This window comes from Caretta caretta, chromosome 3 (genome assembly GCF_965140235.1).
Source record: "Caretta caretta isolate rCarCar2 chromosome 3, rCarCar1.hap1, whole genome shotgun sequence".
Lineage (NCBI taxonomy): Eukaryota > Metazoa > Chordata > Testudines > Cheloniidae > Caretta > Caretta caretta.
In genome coordinates this window covers 114,776,954-114,804,361 of record NC_134208.1, presented here as the reverse complement: position 1 = coordinate 114,804,361, position 27,408 = coordinate 114,776,954, and the positions used below count along the sequence as shown (strand labels likewise).

At 44.1% G+C, this 27,408-nt stretch overlaps 2 long non-coding RNA genes across 2 annotated transcripts in view; one reads left to right on the top strand and one right to left on the bottom strand.

Annotated features, from left to right (window-relative positions):
- The window catches only part of LOC142071580 (uncharacterized), a 179,103-nt gene that overhangs the window by 25,138 nt on the left and 126,557 nt on the right, over positions 1 to 27,408 (top strand). The gene's annotated exons all lie outside the window — the stretch shown is intronic.
- Positions 9,571 to 14,888, bottom strand: LOC125634075 (uncharacterized). Its single transcript, XR_007355783.2, has 3 exons — positions 14,773 to 14,888; positions 14,014 to 14,101; positions 9,571 to 11,432 (listed from the first exon to the last, which is right to left on the bottom strand). It is a non-coding gene; the product is annotated as an uncharacterized LOC125634075 (long non-coding RNA).

The following is a 27,408-nucleotide window of genomic DNA, read 5'->3' as shown; positions in this document are numbered from 1 at the left end:
AAGCTGTCAGATGGAATGCGATTTTGAAAGTTGATGATGTCTATTTAAGATGGCTAATGATTAAAAATTAATAATTAAAAAGATTAAGTATGGCAGTCTATATCTGGGAAAGCAGTGACTCTGAAAACGACTTAGGGTCATGGGGGATAATCAACTGAACATGAGATCCCAGTGTGATTATTGGATGAGAGGGGTAGCATTACCTCTGCATATGCTGTGCCGGGTTTACAATGGCTCCAGTGGCTCCGTGGAGCCAGGCCCATGCTCAGAAGGGGCCCCGGCCTGCTCCACTTGCACTGCGCCCCGAGACCCCGCTGGCTCCCCCGCCCACCACTTGATCCTCTTGGCCTCCCGCCAGCTGGCGAGGGCTCCTCTCCGCTCCCTGGCCCCACCCCCTGCTCCTCTCAGCCCCCTAGCCGGACCCCAGTCTCTGCTTCTCACCATCTGTGGGGCCCTACCTCTCTCCCTGGAGCTGAGCCACCTGGAACTGGTGCAGAAGCATCGCCAGTCTCAGCCAGGTATGTGTTGGGGAGAACAGTGTAGAGGGTTTGACTGGGCCCCTCCAGGCAAGTGCGTCTTGAGGGACCCCAGCTGGGGCAGGTCCTGGCCTGGCTGATTGCGCCACTCTCGAGGGGTTGGAGCGATTCGCAGCCCTGGGACCATACCTGGCTGCACTTCCAGCTCAGCCCAGCAGACACAGTCACCTCCCAGCAAGGCTGGTGAATATGGCTGGGAGGCAGGGCTTGGGGAGTGGGTCTGTGGGGAATCTGAGGGGGTGCTGGGCAGTGAAGGGGCAGGGATGCTCTGTGTGTGTTGGAACACTAGAGAGTGGGGGTTTTTAGGGGGTGCTGGGCAATTGTGGTGGGTCTGTGGGCAGGGGAGCGCTGAACAGTGGTGTTGTTGTGCAGGGCACTGTGCATTTGTGGGTGGGTCTAGGGGGCGCTGGGCATAGTGGATCTGGGGGCCATCTGGCCATAGGGAGTCAGGGGCTGTTGGGTGAGGGGAGGCTGTGTGGTGTGGCATAGGCCCACCCCTGAGGGAAAGGGGCATGCTGGCAGCACAGGGCCAGACAGGCCACTGTGCATCTGGCAACTGCTGGTTTGTAAATAGTCCCCTCCCATTGGGCGGAGCAGAGATGGGCTGCCCCTGCCATGCCATGCCCCATTGCCTTTGGCTAGCCCCTTGCTCTGGGGACTGACCTCCCTGTGCTATGCACCATTGCCTCCATGGGGGCCCACAAATATGTCTGGTGCCAGGCCCACAAAAGGTTAATCCAGCCCTGTGCATATGGCATTAATGAGACCATCATTGGCATACTGTGTCCGCTCCTGGTGTCTACACTTCAAATAAGGATACTGGAAAACTGGAAAGAGTTCAGAAAAGTACAAGAATGACTTGAGGTCTGGAAAAATCTATCTTACAATGAAAAACTTTTCAAACTCAATTTCTTTCACTTACAAAGGAGAAAGTTAAGAGAAGTTTGACCATAATCTGTAAGTACCTATATGAGGAGATTTCTGATAGAATGTTTTTTAATCAGGTACAAAAAGGCAAAACAAGATCCAATGGCTGGAATTTGAAAGTAGACACATTCAGACTGAAAAAAGGTGCACATTTTTAACAGGGAGAGGGTAACTAACCATTGAAGCAATTTACCAAAGGATGTGTTGGATCCTCTGTCACTTGAAGTCTTTAAACTAAGACTGGCTATCTTTCTAAGAGTATGGCTGCACTGTGGGTAGAAAAACAAACACTAGCTCTGCTTAACCTAGCATGCTAAATATAGCAGTGTAGCCAGGGGTAGCACTGGTTATGGCTTGAATGAATCACCTCACCACAAACCTGCCCAACCAACCATGGGTATATTCTTGGGCAGGTAGCCCGAGCTGCTTCCAGTGCTACCCGCCAACTACGTTGCTATTTTTAGCTCACTTATTTGACCAGAGCTAGTGCAAGTCTGTCTATCCAAGTTGGGAAGCATGCTTCCATTGCAGTGTAGACGTACCCTAAAAGATAAGCTCTAGTTCAACCAGCAATGATGGGCTTGACACAGGAATTACTGGGTGAAATTCTATGGTTCCATAATAGTTCTCTCTGATTGTAATATCTGCAAATCTGTGAAAATTTCCTGTGGAGGTTGCAGCTACCTGGCTACTTCAGAAGTACATGCTGAGGTAGGGAAATGGCTCATTGTTCATCACTATTTTCAAAATGTGGTGTTTTTGTCTTTGTGAGGGTTATAAAATGATCTTGAGGCCAGAACATGGGTCTGGGACCCAGGACTCTCAAGTTAACTTCCTACTTCTGCCTTGCCCTCACTGTGTGGACCACTGGTGGTCTGGCTATAACTCAGTTTCCCCATCTTTAAAAAGGAAGATGGTACTTGCCTAGGTCACAGGGATGCTGTGAATCTAAAATGAATCAGTTTTTGTGACATATATTGAGATCCTTAAATGGAAGATGCTAGAGAAGTGCAAACTATTGCTCTGAGAGCAAACAGTCCTTCTCCCTGCCCCCTGGGTAGCCTTGTGAAATATGAAGGAAACTGAAGCACACACAACCTTCATGAAAATATTACAGAAATTCCCACTTTGTCCCATTCTTATAACAGAGGGCAGCAGGAACTAAAGTGGGGACTGCAACACCTTCCAGAAAGCTGAGGGACCAGGGGCCATGTTCCCAATGGACTCCTATTGGAGCTACCACAGAGAGGAATTGCCCCAGAAACCAAACAGACAGAAGGGAGACTATGAGAAGTCCGGTTTCAGAGTAACAGCCGTGTTAGTCTGTATTCGCAAAAAGAAAAGGAGTACTTGGAGCACCTTAGAGACTAACCAATTTATTTGAGCATGAGCTTTTGTGAGCTACAGCTCACTTCATCAGATGTATACCGTGGAAACTGCAGCAGACTTTATATACACACAGAGATCATGAAACAATACCTCCTCCCACCCCACTGTCCTGCTGGTAATAGCTTATCTAAAGTGATCATCAGGTGGGCCATTTCCAGCACAAATCCAGGTTTTCTCACCCTCCACCCCCCCACACAAATTCACTCTCCTGCTGGTGCTAGCCCATCCAAAGTGACAACTCTTTACATAATCAAGTCGGGCTATTTCCTGCATAGATCCAGGTTTTCTCACATCCCCCGCACCCCCATACACACACAAACTCACTCTCCTGCTGGTAATAGCTCATCTAAACTGACCACTCTCCAAGTTTAAATCCAAGTTAAACCAGAACATCTGGGGGGGGGGGGTAGGAAAAAACAAGAGGAAACAGGCTACCTTGCATAATGACTTAGCCACTCCCAGTCTCTATTTAAGCCTAAATTAATAGTATCCAATTTGCAAATGAATTCCAATTCAGCAGTTTCTCGCTGGAGTCTGGATTTGAAGTTTTTTTGTTTTAAGATAGCGACCTTCATGTCTGTGATTGCGTGACCAGAGAGATTGAAGTGTTCTCCGACTGGTTTATGACTGTTATAATTCTTGACATCTGATTTGTGTCCATTTATTCTTTTACGTAGAGACTGTCCAGTTTGACCAATGTACATGGCAGAGGGGCATTGCTGGCACATGATGGCATATATCACATTGGTGGATGTGCAGGTGAACGAGCCTCTGATAGTGTGGCTGATGTTACTAGGCCCTGTGATGGTGTCCCCTGAATAGATATGTGGGCACAATTGGCAACGGGCTTTGTTGCAAGGATAAGTTCCTGGGTTAGTGGTTCTGTTGTGTGGTATGTGGTTGTTGGTGAGTATTTGCTTCAGGTTGCGGGGCTGTCTGTAGGCAAGGACTGGCCTGTCTCCCAAGACTTGTGAGAGTGTTGGGTCATCCTTTAGGATAGGTTGTAGATCCTTAATAATGCGTTGGAGGGGTCTGAAGCTCTGAGTTAAGAGCCAGGGGGTTTTGGGTTACTAAAGTTACTGGTATGAAGAACAGACTCGGGGAAGGGACTATTCAGCCTGCATAGACTTTGAGGGAAGCGTCTGGAAGGTTTTGATTTGTTTTATTAAGAAGGGTTAAAATAAAAGAGCTAACCCTGCTGGAAACTGCTTCACTGGATTCCTTAAGAGAGCTCAGACAGAATTACCCCAGGGAATGAGCTGCCTAAGCAGAGGCAATACCTCGTCCAGCAGGAGGTCCAGTGCTATGAGATTGGTCCCCAATCTTGTACAGTGCATAACTTTCCTCATCTGAGTAATCCCTGGAATAGTCATGTAAGCAAAGATGCAAACAGTCATACATGTGTGTACGATTAACATCAGGACAAGTATTTCAGTGTTGTCCTTAGGGGAGGCAATTTGGCCTAGTGCAGTGGTTCTCAAAGCTGGTCCGCCACTTATTCAGGGAAAGCCCCTGGCGCACCGGATTGGATTGTTTACCTGCCGCGTCCGCAGGTTCAGCCGATCGCGTCTCCCACTGGCCGCGGTTTGCCGCTCCAGGCCAATGGGGCCGCTTCCCGCAGCCCCCATTGGACTGGAGCAGTGAACCGCGGCCAGTGGGAGACACGATTGGCCTAACCTGCGGATGCGGCAGGTAAACAAACCAGTCCGGCACACCAGGGGCTTTCCCTGAACAAGTGGCAGACCGGCTTTGAGAACCACTGGCCTAGTGGACAGACCACTGGATGGGGACTCAGGAGATCTGAGCTTTACTCCCAGCTCTAGCACTGGGCTGCTGGGAGACCTTAGGCAAGTCACGTCACTTCTTGGTGCCTCAGTTTCCCCATCTGAAAAAATGGAGATAGTGATACTGGACCTCCTTTGCGGTCAATAAAACATTTTGAGATCTACCGATGAAAAGAGCATTACATTATTATTGGTGGTGTAAGGAGAAAGGATTTATGAGATTTCTCCCCAATGGAACCTATTCTTGATAGCTTTGAATATTCATACGCATGCAGACTCACAAGTAGAACAATTTTGTGTGTGTTCTGCAGCTGAGAAAGCATTCTAAGGAAAGAGTTAATGGTAAATAAAAGAGGCAGTATAACCTGTTGAATGGTAGTGTTTTTATGAATTACTTTTTTGATACTGAGAAATCTTGTCATCATTTCTCTCTTTTGGAACAATTTTGACATTCTCACAGGTGATGGATTATTTATTATTCCTTTGTAAACCAGAGAAATACAGCACATATTGCATTAAATCCCCTTCAGTGTTAATTTAGGCAGAATCCATAGTCACAGTCTCACAGAATTCCCACAGTCCCCTGGTTTATTAAAATCTGATTTAGTTTCATTAACTCGACACACAAACATTCAAACTATAAATGCAGAAGTGCACTCAGGGACTGGGTGGGGGATGACAACAGTCAATTTAAAACATAATTTGGATTTTCATAGCATCTTTCATAGCATGCTGTAGGGATTTTCTTCAATCTAAACTTCATCTAAAACTTAACAGTTACGATCATGACAGGCAGTACCAACATTGTCCTGGTTTATGGTTACCATTTATGTTCTAAACCCTGAATTTCTACTGCTGATTTTTTTTTAAACCAGTCATAAACTAAAAAAAAAAAAAAAAAAGAATCACTCTGGAAAAACAACTTTCCACACACACACACAAATAAAAACTAATCAAGCTCTTTTTCCCACACGCTGGTAAGGATGAAAGACTTATTATAATTTTCTATTTTGAAACACCCAAGAAGTGCTGAGATACTTGTCTTATGGAGACCATGTAAGAACCTGGTTGGATACCTACTGACCTTCATATTGCAAGCACTTGCCAGGAGTGATTTCTTTTCCGTTTCTTATTGAATTCTTTGCTCATTTTTCTGTTATGAAAAGAAAACAAAAGTTTAGTTAACCAGATATGGCTTTGATTTCAAAGCAGATGGATTTCAAAAATGTTTTAAATATGCGTAATGAGCAATGGTCATTTACAGGCTTCTAGTGAAAGCAGAGCAGTCTTTCAGCACCCATCCAAGGGTTCTAAAATTATGCAGATCTCTCCCAGCCTGTTACTCTTCAGCATGCCCTCCCACCTCTACCTTCTTCATAAGCTTAGCATGCCCCTCTCATCTTTCTCCTCATTCACCCATTAATTATTCCACTTCCTTCAAGAAAGCTTCATAATAAAATCAAAGTCTCCATCTCACAGCTAAGCCCAGTCAAATCTGTTGAACATAAGAATGACCATACTAAGTCAGACCAACAGTCCATCTTGCCCAGTAGCCTGTCTTCCAACAGTGGCCAGTGTCACATGCTTCAGAGGGAATGAACAGACAGGGCAATTATTGACTGATCCATCCCCTGTCACCCAGTCCCAGCTTCTGGCAGTCACACGTTTAGGAACACCGAGAGTATGCATCCCTGACTATCTTGGCAAATAGCCATTGATGGACCTATCCTCCATAAATTTACCTAATTCTTTTTTGAACCCAGTTATACTTTTGGCCTTCACAATATCCCATGGCAAGGAGTTCCACAGGTTGATTGTGCATTGTATGAAGAAGTACTTACTTATGTTTGTTTTAAACCTGCTGCCTATTAATTTCATTGGGTAACTCCTGGTTCTTGTGTTATATGAAGGGGTAAATAACACTTCCTTATTCACTTTCTCCACACCATTCATGATTATATAGACCTCTATCATATCTCTCCTCAGTCACCTCTTTTCCAAGCTGAACAGCCCCAGTCGTTTTAATCTCATACGGTAGCTGTTCCATACCCCTCATAATTTTTGTTGCTTTTCTCTGTACTTTTTCCAAATCTAATACGTCTTTTTTTCAGATGGGCTGACCAGAACTGCATGCAGCATTCAAGGTGTGGGCGTACGATGGATTTATATAGAGGCATTATGAAATTTTCTGTTTTATTATCTATCCCTTTCCTAATGGTTCTAAACATTTTATTAGCTTTTGGACTGCTGCTGTACATTGAGCAGATGTTTTCAGAGAAATAGTCATGATGACTTCAAGATCTGTTTCTTAAGCAGTAACAGCTCATTTAAACCCCATCATTTTGTATGCATAGTTGGGATTATGTTTCCAATGTGCATACTTTGCATTTATCAACGTTGAATTTCATCTACAATTTTCTTGCCCAGTCACCCACTTTCGTGAGATCCTTTGTAATTCTTCACAATGTGCATTGGATTTAACACTCTTGAGTAATTTTGTATCATCTGCAAACTGCCACCTCACTGTTTACCCTTTTTTCCAGATCATTTATGAATATGTTGAACAGCACTGGTTCCAGTATAGATCCTTGGGGGCATTGCTGGTAACCTCTCACCACTGTGAAAACTGTCTGTTTATTTCTACCCTTTGTTTCCTATATTTCGACCTGTTAATGAACCATGAGATGACCTTCCCTCTTATCCTATGACAGCTTAGTTTAAGAGCCTTTGGTGAGGGACTTTGTCAAAGGCCTTCTGAAAGTCCAAGTACATTATAACAATTGTATCACCCTTGTCCACATGTTTGTTGACCCCCTCTAAAAATTCTAATAGATTGGTGAGGCATGATTTCCCTTTACTAAAACCTTGTTGACTCTTCCCCAACATATCGTATTCATCTATGTGACTGATAATTCTGTTCTTTCCTATAGTTTCAACCAATTTGTCTAGTTCTGAAGTTAGGTGTACCTGCTTGTAATTGCCAGGATCGCCTCTGAAGCCTTTTTAAAACATCAACATCACATTAGCTATCCTACAGTCATCTAATACAGAGGCTGATTTAAGTGATAGATTACATACCACAGTTAGTAGTTCTGCAACTTCTTAACTGAGTTCCTCCAGAACTGGTCCTGGTGACTTATTGTGTTTAATGTATCAATTTGTTATGAAACCTCTTCTACTGACACCTCAATCTGGGACAGTTCCTCAGATTTGTCACCTCAAAAAGAATGGGTCAGGTATGGGAATCTTCCTCAGATCCTCTGCAGACAGCTGCAAAGACTTAACCTCTCCACAATGGCATGGTCTACCTTGATTGCTCCTTGAGCACCTCAGTCATCTAATGGCCCCACTGATTGTTTGGTAGGCTTCCTGCCTCTGCTGTACATAAAAAAAATTGCTGTTAGTTTGTGTCTTTTGCTAGTTGCTCTTCAAATTCTTTTTTGGCCAGCCTAATTATACTTTTACACTTGACTTGCCAGAGTTTATGCTTCTTCCTATTTGCCTCAGTAGGACTCAACTTCCAATTTTCAAAAATCATACATACCTCTGGGGCTCTCTCACCTGACATACAATGCACACTGGGATATGTCTGACAGGAAAGCCCCCAAAATGTGAAAGATGTCATTGAACTGGTTATCCAGGTAGAGAAAGATTGGCTGTGTGAAGAAGAGTTAACAAACAGGGGTAGAAGGCTAGGAGATTGTGAGTGTCCAGGAAGAACCTAAACCCACCTGTGTCATGCATATTCCTAGCCAAAAGCTTTAGCTGAAAAAGAAGAGCTGGTAAACAACAGTAGGAGAATTTAGAGATGACGAGGTACAGGGGGCAGGGGTGTGGAAGAGAGGACAGCTTACAATGAAAGGGACAGCTTGATTGTAAGTACATGCTATTAAAGGTAATTGAAGTATGTGAGGAAAAACATTAAGAGCCAACTTCCATTTGCTCATGTAGTTGTGTCCACATTTTTTGAGCATTAGCTAAGCACAAAATGGAATTTGTACACATTACTTCGGTCACCCGCCTGTACAAGTGCTAGCGTTGCCATAACAAGCAGGTGATATGCTCAGAAATGTGCACGTAAATGCTTGCAGGCACAGTTTGTCACCTACACAATTTGAAACTGAGATAAGATCCTTTGACAGTTTGACCCTGTCAATGGGTTAAATATATATAAATATTTTATTTTAGAAAGAGAGAGCGGGAGTGTAAGGGTTAATGCACAGTGAAAAGTAAAGAAAGGGCATTCAAAAGGTGTAGAAGGCAAAATCCATCTATGTACATCATCAACTAAGCACTTATCCACTGAGGAGCAGATAGGGATTCATGTAATCGGTTAATAATCTAGTTCCCAGGCCAGTCAATGTAGAAAGACAACTGATTGAGAAGAATTGAAACCTGCCCTTCATTAGGTATTAGGATTCCTAAAAATATTATTTTAATAAGCTTGCCCAGTCCATTCTCCTGCCTCCAGCAGGATGCCAAAGCATGCTGTTTCTGAGCAAAGGTAACCCTACCCTCCTGCCATACCCATCCACCCACACACATGCCAACCAATTATCCAATCCCACACATGGGAGAAATCTCCCCATGACCCCTGGAGATATCTGCTTATGCCCTAAAGCATGAGATTTGATTATCTTTTTCATTATCTGAGTTCACATAGCCACAAATGTTATTAGTGGTTATAAACTAACTCTTTTAAAATGCAACAATGCAGCATGTAACCCAATTACGTCCTATGGAACTGAATTCCACAAGACAGCTATATACCACGTACGATAACATTTCCTTTCATTTGTTCTAAATATGTATCCCTTCAATTTCATGTTGCTCTTTATGTCCATATTACAGGACAGAAGAGCTGAACCTGTAATAAACAAAATTATCAACAAACATCATTGCAAATAAAAACATCATTTAGGTTTTGTGGGGACATACTATTTATTATGAATACTAGGACAACAGGGAGGTATTTGTCCATAATGTTTGAGATTCCAGAAAGTTACACAAGTTTTAGCACAAGAGGTAATTTGCCCAATAATTCATACCAGGAATGTGTTATTTGCTAATTAGGTACCAGCGTTGCCAACATACATGCATGTGAATAACTTTTTGCATGTGAATAGTCCTATTGAAGACAGCGGGATTGCTTGGGTAAGAGACGTTGCTTACATGAGTAAATGTGTTCAGGATCAGGCCTTTAAAAGATTTCAGTTAGCCAATCAAGAAGCAGAAAAATATCACATGACATTGATGAACAGTCACACAACACAAATTGCAAGTGGTCAAAGTGAACAGGTCACGAATAGTCAATAATAGCCTGAAAGTTATTTGGCCAAACTACTTGGTGAATATGAATAGAATAAACATGGAGTGACGTGATGCTGTTTTTACATAGTAACTTTTAGGGACTGAAGAACCACACTAAGCTATTAAAGTAAATCCATTTTCTTGTCTGAATACTGTTCGGTTACTCTTGTTAAGGGCCAGATTGCAATCTCCTTGACATGCCCACACAGGGCAGAAAGGGGATAAGGCACCCCCTTACAACCACGTGCAGGACACCTTTATTGCAGGTGACTGTATGAGGGAGACAGTAGCCTGTTTGGGGTTCTATGACCTCTCCAATGCAGATGGGTGGAGCCTTGGTCCTACCCCTGACCCCCAACATGCTGAGCCAGCATGGATGGGGAGTATAATCTGTGCCAGCTATAAAGCCATTACTGATTATCCTTTCCCCCAGAAATAGAGGGGAATAAAGGACCAGCCTGTGACTCCCTTGTCCCTGGTCTGCTCCTTGGGCAGGACACGTACATGCTGCCCCTTACTCAAAGCTGGGGGCAAAGCCACAATCAAGCACTAAATGAGTGGACTTTGAAAACAGTTTTCAGATGTCACATTAGTAGGGATAAATAAAGTAGTAACCGAATATCCTCTGTAGTGTGTACTACCACTGGCTTTTTTTATTTCATTTTTTAAGCAAAAGACTATTATATAATGCTTCAGAGAGGGGTTTCTATTTCTGTAGTCCTTAGATATTTTTTTCTGTGCTTAAACCCAGGGAAACAGCATTTCATCCAATACTGTTGTGACAAGGCTGTGGAACAACATATTATACAATATTTTAATCAGCATTTCAAAGTCAGAATTATTCTTGGGTACTTCACAGCCTGCAATAAATCAGGCACCCCCTTTTCTTTGATCATCTCAGAGTCACAGAAATGTAGGACTGGAAGGAACATTGAGAGGTCATCTAGTCCAGTCCCCTGCACTGAGGCAGGACCATGTAAACCTAGACCATCCCTGACAGGGGTTTGTCCAACCTGTTCTTAAAAACCTCCAGCGATGAGAATTCCACAACCTCCCTTGGAAGCCTGTTCCAGAGCTTAACTATCCTGATTGTTAGAAAGTTTTTCCTAGTATCTAACCTAAATCTCCTTTGCTGCAGATTAAGTCCATTACTTCTTGTCCTTCCTTCAGTGGACATTGAGAACACTTGGTGACCATCCTCTTCATAACAGCCCTTCACATAGCTGAAGAGTGTTATCAGGTTCTCCCCCACCTTGCCTCCTCCATAGTCATCTTGTCTCAAGATTAAACATGTCCAGTTTTTTTAACTTTTCCTCATAGGCAGGTTTTCCAAACTTTTTATCATTTGTGTTGCTTTCCTCTGGACGCTCTCCAATTTGCTCACTTTCTTTAAAGTGTAGAGTCCAGAATTAGACACAATACTTCAGCTGAGGCTTCACCAATGAGTAGAGCAGGACGATTACCTTACATTCAACACTCCTGTGTCCTGTTAATATATTGCAGAATGATATTAGCCTTTTTTGCAACTGCATCACATTGTTGACTCATACTTAATTATACCCCCCAGATCCTTTTCAACAGTACTACTGCTTAGCCAATTATTCCCCATTTTGCAGTTGTGCATTTGATTTTCCATTCATAAATGCAGTACTTTTTACTTGCCTTTACTGAATTTCATCTTACTAATTTCAGACAAATTCTCCAATTTGTCAAGGTCATTTTGAACTCTAATCCTGTCCTCCAAAGTGCTTGCAACCTCTCTCAGGTTGGAGTCATCCACACATTCTATAGGTACGCTCTCCACTCCATTATCCAAGTTATTAATGAAAATGTCGAACAGTACTGGACTCGGGACAGACCCCTCCAGGACCCCATTAGTTACGCCCTCTAAATCTGACAGCAAACAATTCTTAAATACTCTTTGAAGTAAGGTCTTCAACCAGTTGTGCACCAACCTTATAGTATTTTCATCTGCACCACATTTCGCTAGTTTGCTTATGAGAATGTCATGTGAGACTGTATCAAAGTCCTACTAAAATCAAGATATGTCTACAGCTTCTCCCCAACCATTAACCTATTAACCCTGTCAAAGAAGGAAATTAGGTTGGTCTGGCATGATTTGTTCTTGACAAATCCATTGGTTATTACTTCTCACGCTATTATCAGTTGGTATTTGGAAATTAGGCTGACCGGTTTATAATTCCCCACATCCTCTTTGTTCACCTTTCTAAAAATAAGTAATGTGTTTGCCCAGCTCCAGTCCTCTGTGACCTCATGCATACTCAAACGTAATTGTTAATGGCTTTGAGTTTGCTTCAGCCAGTTCTTAAAATACCCTAGAGTGAATTTCATCAGATCCTGCTAACTTGAATATATCTAACTTATCTAAATATTCTTTAACCTGTTCTTTCTCTATTTTGGCTCGCATTCCTTCCTTCTTATTTTTAATAATAATTGTACTATTCATTTAGTCACAATTAACCTTTTTAATGCCGGTGGAAGCCCGACCCGCTAGCCCGACCAAACACCCCCACCCCGGCCTCAGCTGTGGCCTGGCCTGACTGCCCGCCCCAGGCTGCCCCTGGTGGGCCCAAATTCCAGCCTGCTGGCAGGAACCGCGCACCCCTGCCAGCTTAAGGGTAGAGTGGAAGGAAGAACAGGGCCTTGGGATGGAGAGTGAGCAGGGCCATGGCCTAGGTCAGGGGACGCTTAGCCTGCCCTGGCCTTCGATACCCACCGCCCATGTTCTCCGCTAAGTAGAGTTCCTTAGGTGCATCATCCTGGATCTGGTAAAACCTCACCTGGGAAGATTAGTTCCTAGACACTAAGGCTAAGCTAATGGATGCCTTATTACATATGAATTTCTAAACAGCAGTTCAGTTCAGTTTTTTTGTAATGCTTAGTATGATAGTTTCTCCTCTCTCTAGACTCCTTTTAGTTTCAGGGACAGGCCCAGGACTCCCTTTTTGGCCTATCTAAGTTGAGATACAGCTTCCATCACTACGGTATCCAAGCACCTTCTAAAATGATGAACTGAACAGAGTTATCACTCTTGCCTTCCTCTAACCCACAAGATGGGTCTGCCTTTTCTTGTGTCACTTCCCTCTGAGATTCCTCTCTGTTCGGGTCTGAATCTGCCTCTGTACAGTTTCACGCACCCCAGTACTGATCACCCAAAGCTAGTGATGAGCAGTTGCCCTTCCTTGTTTGTCCTAAAGGGTCCCTCTGTAGCATCTCAGTAAGGCCTTCCCCGAACAGAATCCTTCCAGACTGTCAGGTAAATGATGTCTAAAACATTAATAGCCAAAATTACTTGAGTACAGTCACACCAGGGACTAATTTGTCCCAACTATTTCTTACTTGGGAGATGAAAACTGAAGTAGACTGACTACTGCTTCATACACCCCTGCCCCCAATAACCAACAGAGCAAATAGCCTGCACAGCAAGTTTGCCTCAAAGTCAGGCACACAAGGGAGATGGTCAGTCACCACAGCCAAGATTTTCAAAAGCGACCAGTAATGTTAAGCGTCTCAGTACTGGGGAGCCAGGTGCTCAGCACATTCTGACCTACAGGCCCCTTCAGAGGCTTGAGAGTTGTGCAGCAAAAAACAGCGGCAGCCAAAATCACCAGTCACTCTTGAAATCTTGGCCTATTCTTTTCAACCATGATTCCCAACTCACTGGCAATCTAGAGCAGCAGCATGACAGAATCCGAGTGAAGACTCTTCCCTTTTCTCATCAGCCCAACAAGGGAAGCTTTCTTTCTCTGAATTAATGACCCGGTCCAGAGGCTTTCAACCACCTCTTTAGATTGGGCTACTCCCCGCCCACCCCCGCCCCGGATAATCTCCTCTTTCACAGCCCTCAGCAGCAGCCACCCTGCATTCAGTGGAGTAGTGCCAGCAACTGCAGGGCCTAACTAGTTCATGACTAGTCACTAGGGGGCATTAGAACGTTTTGCAGGCTGCACCTTCCCTCCAGGACAGAGAGATTGTAACCTCCACTATGCTTGTCTGAAGGAGAGCTGTATGGCTGGAGTTCTCCCAGGGTAGTACATAGCACTAACCTCAAAAGCAAAATGCTGGCTCCCCATCCCAGGCTGTTGGAACACCTTTGCCACAGACAACTGCTCTCTGTAATTGGACTGTAGCAGCCTGATTGAAAAAAACACATAATTATGAAGTGCCAAGTGGATTGTTCAGAACTTGCTACTCTGCCAGATATTGATTTAGGCCCAAGTCTGCAGATGGGCTCAGTTCCAATTTGGCTATCTCAATGAGTGACCAGCCAGATTATAGAAAGAGCTCAGTACAGTGGGAGCAGAGCTCTTTTAAAAACCCGGCCCTAAGTGTCACAAATGGAGTGGCTGGGTGCTGAGCACTTTGGGAAATCTGCTTTTTATTTAGGTGCTTATCTGGGAGTTGAGCTATTTTGAAAACTGTGAGCTGAGCACCTGAAACCTCGGCTCTGAGCTCTCTTGAAAATCGGACCCTAACTCGATAAGAATATAAATGCCCTGACCATGAGAACCTGAAACAAAATGTTCTCAGGCATTTTAGTTCTGGAATGAGAAGAATATTCTTCCTTTTCTTCAGTAATAAAAATGGAACAAGGATCTTGGAGGGTGGAGAGAGAAAGGATGGTTCAATCATTAGGCTGCTAGCCTAAGATTTAGAGGCTTGTGTTCAATTCCCTGCTCCACCACAGGCTTCTGGTGTGACCTTGGACAAGTCACTTTGCTTCTCTGTTCTCATCTGTAAAATAGCGATAATAATACTTCCCTATTTCTTGCGGGTGTTGTGAGAATAGATATACTTAGGCTTACCATATTTCTCTATGATGAATACAGGACACCTGGTAAAATTATTCAAGCGAGTTCAACAGCAATCAATCAGAACCATGCAGTACAAACGTTCAAATTAATATCAAGTTGACCGAGCCCCTGTTAAAAAGGAATATTGCGTAGTTGGATTATTTTTATTTATTTTCTTATCTTTAAGGCTTTAGGGTTCACATGAGGAGGGGGTAACACAAACATACTCTTGTACACCTCTCTCACACAGGGAGGGTGACTGACCAACCTGACCCTCCCTGCCCATTGCTCTCTGCCCTCCAGGCCTGGCTGGGGCCCCGGGACAGATCCATATCTGGAGCTACATCTTCCTGAAGCAATATGTGGCGCGGGAGGGGGAGCGCATAGGGTCACATGCCACCCCTCCCCAGATTTTTGCCAGGGTTCACACCAGAATGTGGCCAGTGGCAGCCTTTCAGCAGGAGGGAAGGGACGGGAGCTGCTTCCAGATGCTGGGGAGCAGGAGGGGGAAAGGATGACCTGGCCCATGTCTTTGCAGAACTCATCTCTTCCCTCACCCCCTCCATGGCTGGAAGCAGCTTGTCCCTTCCTGCTGGCACGGTGTTGAAAGGCAGCTAACACCTCCAGCTAACACCTCCAACATAACCCAGCTGCCAGACCACCGAGGGGGGGGGGGCAGAATATGGAGGAGCAGTGGGGTTGGGTGGGGAGGGGTGAAGGGACAAAGCAGGGAGAGGAGAGCAAGAAGGGGAGCAGGTAAAGGGCCAATGGGTGGGCAGCAGAAGCGACATGTAACTGGCCACCGCCTCGCACCTGCCCACACTCACTGGCCACTGCAGCTTGCATTGCGCAGCCAGTACCAGCTGGAAATGTGGGGGCAGAGTCCTGCTGGTTGAGAGACAGCACACAGCAGGGACTGTGCCAACAGACTAGCAGGAGGAGCGGCCAGCCCTGCACCCTGCATCTTTTCCCTGCCATTAGCCTTGCACACCCACCCGCATTGTAGGCCACTGAACGCTGGTTGGCAGGCAGCTGGCAAGGAGGGATCTGGCCAGCAGCAGGACCCGCCAGTACAGATGAGGGGGAGACAGAAAATATGCAACAATTTGCCCATTTTTAAGAAAAAGTCGGGACACCTGTCAGAGGGCTGAAATACGGAACTGTCCCTTTAAAAACAGGATGTTTGGTCACCCTAGATATGCTAAAAGATTTTCAAAAAGAACAGGAGTACCTGTGGCACCTTAGAGACTAACAAATTTATTAGAGCATAAGCTTTCGTGGGCTACAGCTCACTTCATCAGATTCATAGAATGGAACGTATAGTAAGAAGATAGGTTTCAGAGTAACAGCTGTGTTAGTCTGTATTCGCAAAAAGAAAAGGAGTACTTGTAGCACCTTAGAGACTAACCAATTTATTTGAGCATGAGCTTTCGTGAGCTACAGCTCACTTCATCAGATGTATACCGTGGAAACTGCAGCAGACTTTATATACACACAGAGATCATGAAACAATACCTCCTCCCACCCCACTGTCCTGCTGGTAATAGCTTATCTAAAGTGATCATCAGGTAGGCCATTTCCAGCACAAATCCAGGTTTTCTCACCCTCCACCCCCCCACACAAATTCACTCTCCTGCTGGTGCTAGCCCATCCAAAGTGACAACTCTTTACATAATCAAGTCGGGCTATTTCCTGCATAAATCCAGGTTTTCTCACATCCCCCCCACCCCCATACACACACAAACTCACTCTCCTGCTGGTAATAGCTCATCTAAACTGACCACTCTCCAAGTTTAAATCCAAGTTAAACCAGAACATCTGGGGGGGGGGGGTAGGAAAAAACAAGAGGAAACAGGCTACCTTGCATAATGACTTAGCCACTCCCAGTCTCTATTTAAGCCTAAATTAATAGTATCCAATTTGCAAATGAATTCCAATTCAGCAGTTTCTCGCTGGAGTCTGGATTTGAAGTTTTTTTTGTTTTAAGATAGCGACCTTCATGTCTGTGATTGCGTGACCAGAGAGATTGAAGTGTTCTCCGACTGGTTTATGAATGTTATAATTCTTGACATCTGATTTGTGTCCATTTATTCTTTTACGTAGAGACTGTCCAGTTTGACCAATGTACATGGCAGAGGGGCATTGCTGGCACATGATGGCATATATCACATTGGTGGATGTGCAGGTGAACGAGCCTCTGATAGTGTGGCTGATGTTACTAGGCCCTGTGATGGTGTCCCCTGAATAGATATGTGGGCACAATTGGCAACGGGCTTTGTTGCAAGGATAAGTTCCTGGGTTAGTGGTTCTGTTGTGTGGTATGTGGTTGTTGGTGAGTATTTGCTTCAGGTTGCGGGGCTGTCTGTAGGCAAGGACTGGCCTGTCTCCCAAGACTTGTGAGAGTGTTGGGTCATCCTTTAGGATAGGTTGTAGATCCTTAATAATGCGTTGGAGGGGTTTTAGTTGGGGGCTGAAGGTGACCGCTAGTGGCGTTCTGTTATTTTCTTTGTTAGGCCTGTCCTGTAGTAGGTAACTTCTGGGAACTCTTCTGGCTCTATCAATCTGTTTCTTTACTTCTGCAGGTGGGTATTGTAGTTGTAAGAAAGCTTGACAGAGATCTTGTAGGTGTTTGTCTCTGTCTGAGGGGTTGGAGCAAATGCGGTTGTATCGCAGAGCTTGGCTGTAGACGATGGATCGTGTGGTGTGGTCAGGGTGAAAGCTGACTATTTCACATTTGGGGACAATGTATACCTTCAGATCAGCTTTCAGAGGAACAGCCGTGTTAGTCTGTATTCGCAAAAAGAAAAGGAGTACTTGTGGCACCTTAGAGACTAACCAATTTATTTGAGCATGAGCTTTCGTGAGCTACAGCTCACTTCATCAGATGTATACCGTGGAAACTGCAGCAGACTTTATATACACACAGAGAATATGAAACAATACCTCCTCCCACCCCACTGTCCTGCCCCTCTGCCATGTACATTGGTCAAACTGGACAGTCTCTACGTAAAAGAATAAATGGACACAAATCAGATGTCAAGAATTATAACATTCATAAACCAGTCGGAGAACACTTCAATCTCTCTGGTCACGCAATCACAGACATGAAGGTCGCTATCTTAAAACAAAAAAACTTCAAATCCAGACTCCAGCGAGAAACTGCTGAATTGGAATTCATTTGCAAATTGGATACTATTAATTTAGGCTTAAATAGAGACTGGGAGTGGCTAAGTCATTATGCAAGGTAGCCTGTTTCCTCTTGTTTTTTCCTACCCCCCCCCCCACCCCCGATGTTCTGGTTTAACTTGGATTTAAACTTGGAGAGTGGTCAGTTTAGATGAGCTATTACCAGCAGGAGAGTGAGTTTGTGTGTGTATGGGGGTGGGGGGGATGTGAGAAAACCTGGATTTATGCAGGAAATAGCCCGACTTGATTATGTAAAGAGTTGTCACTTTGGATGGGCTAGCACCAGCAGGAGAGTGAATTTGTGTGGGGGGGTGGAGGGTGAGAAAACCTGGATTTGTGCTGGAAATGGCCCACCTGTTGATCACTTTAGATAAGCTATTACCAGCAGGACAGTGGGGTGGGAGGAGGTATTGTTTCATGATCTCTGTGTGTATATAAAGTCTGCTGCAGTTTCCACGGTATACATCTGATGAAGTCAGCTGTAGCTCACGAAAGCTCATGCTCAAATAAATTGGTTAGTCTCTAAGGTGCCACAAGTACTCCTTTTCTTTTTTCAGATCAGCGGCACTGCTATGGGTACCCGCATGGCCCCACAGTATGCCAACATTTTTATGGCTGATTTAGAACAACGCTTCCTCAGCTCTCGTCCCCTAAAGCCCCTACTCTACTTGCGCTACATTGATGACATCTTCATCATCTGGACCCATGGAAAAGAAGCCCTTGAGGAATTCCACCATGATTTCAACAATTTCCATCCCACCACCAACCTCAGCCTGGTCCAGTCCACACAAGAGATCCACTTCCTGGACACTACAGTGCTAATAAACAATGGCCACATAAACACCACCCTATACCGGAAACCTACTGACCGCTATTCCTACCTGCATGCCTCCAGCTTTCACCCTGACCACACCACACGATCCATCGTCTACAGCCAAGCTCTGCGATACAACCGCATTTGCTCCAACCCCTCAGACAGAGACAAACACCTACAAGATCTCTGTCAAGCTTTCTTACAACTACAATACCCACCTGCAGAAGTAAAGAAACAGATTGATAGAGCCAGAAGAGTTCCCAGAAGTTACCTACTACAGGACAGGCCTAACAAAGAAAATAACAGAACGCCACTAGCGGTCACCTTCAGCCCCCAACTAAAACCCCTCCAACGCATTATTAAGGATCTACAACCTATCCTAAAGGATGACCCAACACTCTCACAAGTCTTGGGAGACAGGCCAGTCCTTGCCTACAGACAGCCCCGCAACCTGAAGCAAATACTCACCAACAACCACATACCACACAACAGAACCACTAACCCAGGAACTTATCCTTGCAACAAAGCCCGTTGCCAATTGTGCCCACATATCTATTCAGGGGACACCATCACAGGGCCTAGTAACATCAGCCACACTATCAGAGGCTCGTTCACCTGCACATCCACCAATGTGATATATGCCATCATGTGCCAGCAATGCCCCTCTGCCATGTACATTGGTCAAACTGGACAGTCTCTACGTAAAAGAATAAATGGACACAAATCAGATGTCAAGAATTATAACATTCATAAACCAATCGGAGAACACTTCAATCTCTCTGGTCACGCAATCACAGACATGAAGGTCGCTATCTTAAAACAAAAAAACTTCAAATCCAGACTCCAGCGAGAAACTGCTGAATTGGAATTCATTTGCAAATTGGATACTATTAATTTAGGCTTAAATAGAGACTGGGAGTGGCTAAGTCATTATGCAAGGTAGCCTGTTTCCTCTTGTTTTTTCCTACCCCCCCCCCCAGATGTTCTGGTTTAACTTGGATTTAAACTTGGAGAGTGATCAGTTTAGATGAGCTATTACCAGCAGGAGAGTGAGTTTGTGTGTGTATGGGGGTGGGGGGGATGTGAGAAAACCTGGATTTATGCAGGAAATAGCCCGACTTGATTATGTAAAGAGTTGTCACTTTGGATGGGCTAGCACCAGCAGGAGAGTGAATTTGTGTGGGGGGGTGGAGGGTGAGAAAACCTGGATTTGTGCTGGAAATGGCCCACCTGATGATCACTTTAGATAAGCTATTACCAGCAGGACAGTGGGGTGGGAGGAGGTATTGTTTCATGATCTCTGTGTGTATATAAAGTCTGCTGCAGTTTCCACGGTATACATCTGATGAAGTGAGCTGTAGCTCACGAAAGCTCATGCTCAAATAAATTGGTTAGTCTCTAAGGTGCTACAAGTACTCCTTTTCTTTTTAGTAAGAAGATAGTTATATATATATATATACACAGATAAGTTGGAAGTTGCTATACAAACTGTGAGAGGCTAATTAGTTAAGATGAGCTATTATCAGCAGGAGAAAAAAACTTTTGTAGTGAGAATCAAGATGGTCCATTTAGACAGTTGACAAGAAGGTGTGAGGATACTTAACTTAGGGAAATAGATTCAATATGTGTAATGACCCAGCCACTCCCAGTCTCTATTCAAACCCAAGTTAATGGTATCTAGTTTGCATATTAATTCAAGCTCAGCAGTTACTCTTTGGAGTCTGTTTTTGAAGCTTTTCTGTTGCAAAATTGCCACCCTTAAATCTTTTACTGAGTGACCAGAGAGGTTGAAGTGTTCTCCTACCGGTCTTTCAATGTTATGATTCCTGATGTCAGATTTGTGTCCATTTATTCTTTTGCATAGAAACTGTCCGGTTTGGCCAATGTACATGGCAGAGGGGCATTGCTGGCACAGGATGGCATATATCACATTGGTAGATGTGCAGGTGAACGAGCCTCTGATGGTGTGGCTAATGTGATTAGGGCCTATGATGATGTCACTTGAATAAATACGTGGACAGAGTTGGCATCGGGCTTTTTTGCAAGGATAGGTTCCTGGGTTAGTGTTTTTGTTGTGTGGCGTGTGGTTGCTGGAGAGTATTTGCTTCAGGTTGGGGGCTGTCTGTAAGCGAGGACTGGTCTGTCTCCCAAGATCTGTGAGAGTGAGGGATCATTTTTCAGGACAGGTTGTAAATCTTTGATAATGCGTTGGAGAGGTTTTAGTTGGGGGCTGAAGGTAACAGCTAGTGGCTTTCTGTTATTTTCTTTGGGTTGGGCCTGTCCTGTAGTAGGTGACTTCTGGGTACTCTTCTGGCTCTGTCAATCTGTTTTTTCACTTCAGCAGGTGGGTACTGTAGTTTTAAGAATGCTTGATAGAGATCTTGTAGGTGTTTGTCTCTGTCTGAGGGATTGGAGCAAATGCGATTGTATCTTTGAGCTTGGCTGTAGACAATGGATCGTGTGGTGTGTCCTGGATGGAAGCTGGAGGCATGTAGGTAAGTATAGCGGTCAGTAGGTTTCCGGTATAGGGTGGTGTTTATGTGACCATTGCTTATTAGCACAGTAGTGTCCAGGAAATGGACTGCTTGTGTGGATTGGTCTAGGCTGAGGTTGATGGTGGGAATCATAACATTCAAAAACCAGTAGGAGAATATTTCAACCTCTCTGGCCACTCAGTAAAAGATTTAAGGGTGGCAATTTTGCAACAGAAAAGCTTCAAAAACAGACTCCAACAAGAAACTGCTGAGCTTGAATTAATATGCAACTAGACACCATTAACTTGGGTTTGAATAGAGACTGGGAGTGGCTGGGTCATTACACATATTGAATCTATTTTCCTAAATTAAGTACCCTCACACCTTCTTGTCAACTGTCTAAATGGACCATCTTGATTATCACTACAAAAGTTTTTTTCTCCTGCTGATAATAGCTCATCTTAACTAATTAGCCTCTTATAGTTTGTATGGCAACTTCCAACTTCTCTGTATATATCTTCTTACTATATGTTCCATTCTATGCATCTGATGAAGTGGGCTGTAGCCCACAAAAGCTTATGCTCTAATAAATTTCTTAGTCTTTAAAGTGCCACATGTATTCCTGTTCTTTTTGCGGATACAGACTAACACGGCTGCTACTCTGAAACCTAAAAGATTTTCAGGCGCTCGGATACTGGGTTAATGGGGAGCATAGGTTTGTGTGATTAATATAATTCTTTTACAGAGCTCGCATCACACTCATTCCAAACAATTTTGAAATAGAAAGGATGAGTCTTTGAGGGCTGTGCTTTCTTCCCCCTGTTTTTTATTTAAAAAATAAATCCCACTGCAAAGAGAAGTTGTATGAAGTACTTAGGAGTGAATGCATCAGTGAACAGCAAAGAAATCATTTTGCCATTTGCCACATTGTTCTGTTGGAAAGTGATTTCGAGAAGACAGCATACCTAGCATCACTGAGCAATGGAGCTGCACAATCTGCCAGGGAATCAGAAAATATTTACAGTCTTCACAGCACCATTGCTTAGCATCTGCCTTTTTTCTATTTATAGCAGCCATCCTTTAATCAGTGTATAGACCAGACAAATATGAAATACAACTGCATTCCTACACTTTAGGGACCTGATTCTCTTCTCCTTGTACCCAATGTAAACCGGCTGGTAACTCCTCTCAAGTCAGCAGAGTTCCACCGGTATAACAGCAGGAAGAGATTCAGGCCCCGTAGAATTTGATATTTTAAAATGTGTGAAGAAGTAGTGACAGCACTGGCTAAAGTCAGAGACTGTGTGGGCAGATGCTGTGCAACCCCTCCCCCCCCAGTTCTGCCAGTGCATATTAATCCTGACTTTACTATTTCAGTCTTGGGCCTCTCTCATGCTGACTGATTTGTGCCACGCTGTGGTGTAGTTTTGTGATGTTCTGACAATTTTGCAGTAGCAATAGGATTTTTATTTGTATTGTGTTAAGTTACATTTGGGACAGCTCTCTGCTGCTGCTGCTGCTTCTACAGATTACCAAAGCACCACTTCGAGACCCATGTCTTCCCTTCAGTGATCAATCTTACCTTGCCTTGCAAGCAGACCACTGAAGTGATTTATTGGTAATCAGTGCTGGAGTGTCTTCTGCATCTGAAAATATACTTTAGTTCATTTTTCAGTATTGACCAGTTCTATGTGCTGCTCAGCATGAATTACAATCCAAAATTAATAAAACGGATTAATTATGCACTGGATCTTCTCTCTGATGGACTCCTCTCCCTACTTACCTGAAGAAAATCAGTTATTGTGTAGCATGTTCTGCAGATTGACCAGAAATTCTGACACATGCACACTGAAATGATTCCCTTTGATATTTTTCCTGTGGACCATTGAAGATTAAGGGCCTGATTCTCCATTCTAGTCAAGCTCTGCTCAGTGCAGGAAAGAGGTGTTGAGGGGAGGGAAAGGCAGCTTTAATGCTGAGGACCCTGTCCAATCCCTGGTTTAAATTAGAGTAGCCTCTGGGCTGCTCTAACTAACAGCCAACTGCCAATTGCTCTTGGGGCCTGTCTGGCAGCCAAGAATAGGCAGCACATAAGCAGTATGCTCACCACTTCCCTTTCCCCTGGCTGGGCCCTTCTTTATGTAGGGACTACAGTGGATGTGGGCATATAGTTAATCATCTGGGGGAAGCCACTAGCTAATGGTATTCTTCAGTGGCTCCACCAGAGCAGCATGAAGGGGTCAAACTGTAATAGAATCAGGCCTTATTATTATTAAATATTAACAAGATGCCCAATAAGGGATCCATCACCAAACAGTTTATATTATAAGCTTTTACTTAGATTGTAAGTAGATCTTCCAAAGCTGCCCTTGTTGATTCCTCTCCTGTGTCCCTGGAGGTAGGGAAGACTCAGGCAGGAGCAAAGCAAGTTGCATACAGATTGTATCAACATCAGGATTATTGCATATAAAGTGAAAATCTATGCACTCAGGTCTTGGATCCACAAAAGAACAGACATTACAATGCCTAATTTTTAGTTGCCTAGAATAGACGATGAAATTCAGAGTGAGGCTAGAGAGACTAAGGGCCAAATTCTCCTTTATCAGTGTTACTTTGGAGCCACTCCATTGATTTCAATGGGATTATTCTGCTGTCATGCCAGTCTAACTGAGAACAGAATTTGTCCCTCTGTTCTTAATTCAACTCCTTGTGTCAATGTTCTATAGGGGTCTCAAAACAGTGCTGCTTCATACCTAAATGTGTTGTAATCTCTTCAGTCACAGCAGGGTATGCCTTATTTTTCATTGCTTTTGTCAGTTTAAATTAGGTTTCAGAGTAACAGCCGTGTTAGTTTGTATTCGCAAAAAGAAAAGGAGTACTTGTGGCATCTTAGAGACTAACCAATTTATTTGAGTTTTTTACTTCAAGTGAGCTGTAGCTCACGAAAGCTCATGCTCAAATAAATTGGTTAGTCTCTAAGGTGCCACAAGTACTCCTTTTCTTTTTAGTTTAAATTAGCTACACAGTGTTACTATGTTTTTATAATACAGAAAATCAAGCTGTAGTTTTGTTAAACTAGAATCCACTTGCCTTCTGGACATCAGACAGTAAAACTAAATAGTCATTCTCATAATACTTTATGATCTTAAGCATCAAATATTCCCCGGTCAGTGAATCAATCAAGATTCATTGACTCCTATTGATGTCTTACTGGGCACTGTGCTCTTAGAGCAACTGTTCACGTAAAGGTTTTGACTATGCGAAATCATGCTGGAGAGCCGGAAAATAATTTACATCGTATGCTCTGGTTTGCGAGAACAAGGTAACACGAAATCATTTATTGTAATGCATAGGTCAGAATTCCACAGACAATAGAACACCAGTCCCAACCCCATATATGCAGTCTGAAAATGTGATGCCCTCACTCCATCTCTCATTTATATATTACTTTTATTATTTCATTTTGCTTATATCAAATAAATTTTCTGATGATATCCTACAATAAAAGCTAAACACACCCTTGGCATATTATAAATAATACAAAATATGGTGCTACATAATGTAGATATAGTACTTCAAAGAGGTAATTATCTCTTTGGGTGCAGATGGCTGATATAGTAAAAACAGATATCTAAATAGGGGAAGGAACAATTTGTAGAATTTTGTTTTTACCACTCCAGGGAATTGCTCTAAGAGTTAGAAGGTCAGAGTTCTACTTTCACCTCTGCCAATGACCTGCTGGACAAGTCATTTCACTTTTCTGTGTCTCCGTTTCACCTTCACTAAAATGGGGATAAAGTGATTTCCAGGGATGTCTGGAAAACAACAATTCTATTTCATGAAACAATGAGGTTTTGAAATTAGTTTTGTTCCAAAGCAGAATGAATATGAAACCTTTTAAAATATTTTTTGCAAAATAATAAGAGACCAACCCACTCCAGAAGAGCCAATGGCTGTCAGCTGGCCGGAAGAAGGGTGGTCTAGCCTAGTGGCCAAAGTGGGCGTCAGGCCTAGTAGTCAGGATCAGAGCCATAGTCAGTAGTCAGGAGCTAAAGCCAAGGGTCAAACCACAGATCAGGAACTGGAGCGAGCAGGATATCAGGCAAGGAGGGTGCTCCTGCCTTGCACCCAGGCAGGACAGAGGCAAGGCTGGGTGCAAGGCAGGAGCAGCAGGAACAAGGTAACACAGGAGCAGGCACAGTGGTGGGTTTGAGCATTGAGAAGCCAGTGAGCTGGTGCTGCTTCAGGCCCTGATTCTTGACAGTATCCCCCTCTTTGAGGGAACCATCTAGGGGCTTTGAGACCTGGTTTCTTTGGGTATGACCACACAGCAAAGAAAAACCCATGGTTGGCTCATTCCAGCCAACGTGGGCTTGTGGCGCTCAGGTTGTAGGGCTGTTTCATTGCTATGTAGACTTCCGGGCTTAGGCTGGAGCTTTAGGTCTGGGAACTTCCCACCCAACATGGTCCTAGAATCCACGCTCCAGCCTGAGCCCAGAAGTCTACGCAGCAATGAAACAGCCCCACAACCCCAGCCCCATGAGTCCAAGTTGGGTGGCATGGGCCAGCCACATGTTTTGCTTTGCTTTTGTACCCTCAGGGTACACGTAGTGGGATGTGCAGGAGATATGGGGCATGGATGTGTTCTGCAGGTCCCCATGAACATTTATCTGGGCCATACCCATCCCAGTCAATTAAATATTGTAGTTCTCATTGGACTCAAAGAGAGTCTAGAATCTGCCAAACCAAATATTCTTCTTGGCCCTGAACGGTTATAGAAGGAGGAGAGAGAGTAGTATGGAGTGGGAAAGGGTTCTTGACTAATAATTTTAGAAGGGAGACATGGAAGGGGGTGAATCTTGAGGGAAACTGATAACCATAACTTGAAAGTTATTGGGTTAATCTGTTTCGTGATCTGGAAAGGCCCCAGGTTCTTATGGTCCAGCTTCAAAGAGGAGTGAGTCACTCGCAGATTCTGGGCAGACAACCACACCTTGTTCCCTACCCCAAAGCCAGGTGTTGGCTGGTGGGATCGGTCAGCATACCATTTGTAGGTAGTCTTGGCAACTTCTAACTGCCTCTGGGATTCTTGGTGTGCATATTCGATGTGGATTGTGAGTGTGACAGCAGTAGGCATCGATGATTTGGAGGGGATCCATGGGTGAGCATGAAGATGGAAAACAGTGACCAAAGAAGGGAGTCTGCTTGATGGAGGTGTGTTCAACATTGTTGTACAAAAACTCAGCATGAGGGATCAGGGACAGCTAATTATCTTGATGATAGTTTAGGAAGCAACATAAGTACTGTTCAGGAACCTGACTGACCCACTCCACCTGCCTGCCAGTACTGGGGTTGTTGAGGTTAGGGTCTCGATACTTGGGAAGTTTAGAAATTCTCTCCAGAAGCAGGAAATAAACTAGGATCCTTGGTCAGACACCATGCCCATAGGCAAGCTGTGGAGATGAAAGATGTTGCTCACAAAGAGATGGGCTGTCTCCTGAACAGAGGGAAGCATTCAATATGGAATAAAAATATGTGCCATCTTGGTCAAGTGGTCAACCACCACTAGAATGGTAGTATGGCCTTGGGGAGGTGGTAATTCCACAATAAAGTCCATGGAAACAATGGCCCAAGGCTGTGACAGAGTGGATAAGGGCTGAAGGAGACCCAGTTGTTTTGAACAGAGGGTCTTGGTCCAGGCAGAAAAGGTCACAGGGCTCTACATAGGATGCAACAGAGGTGCATATGGCAGGTCTTGGAATGGCTGAAGTTCCAACAGTTCCAGGTCTTGGAATGGCTGAAGTAGCCTGCTAGGGGAGAGTCATGGCAGAACTGTAGGACTCAAAACCAAGTGGCCCCTTTGAGCACAGAAATGCGTCCTTCAGAATATATTATTCTGTCCTGGAACATGAAGCCTGTGGAGGTCTGATCCTGGTGGTGGTCTAATGCTTGATGGGTTGGGTGGCAAAGGGATTATCAAGTAACTGAGAGCAGATGAAGGGATAAAAAGTCAGAGGCTAGTTTAAGAGCTTGAGAATCATGGATGTAATCTCACCAGGTTTGCAGTACTCATCTTTTCATGACAACACATCTGCCTTCCTTGTTCCTGGCTGATAGGTGACCACAAACTCAAAACCACATGAAGAAGAGGGAGCAACATGCCTGCTGCTGGTT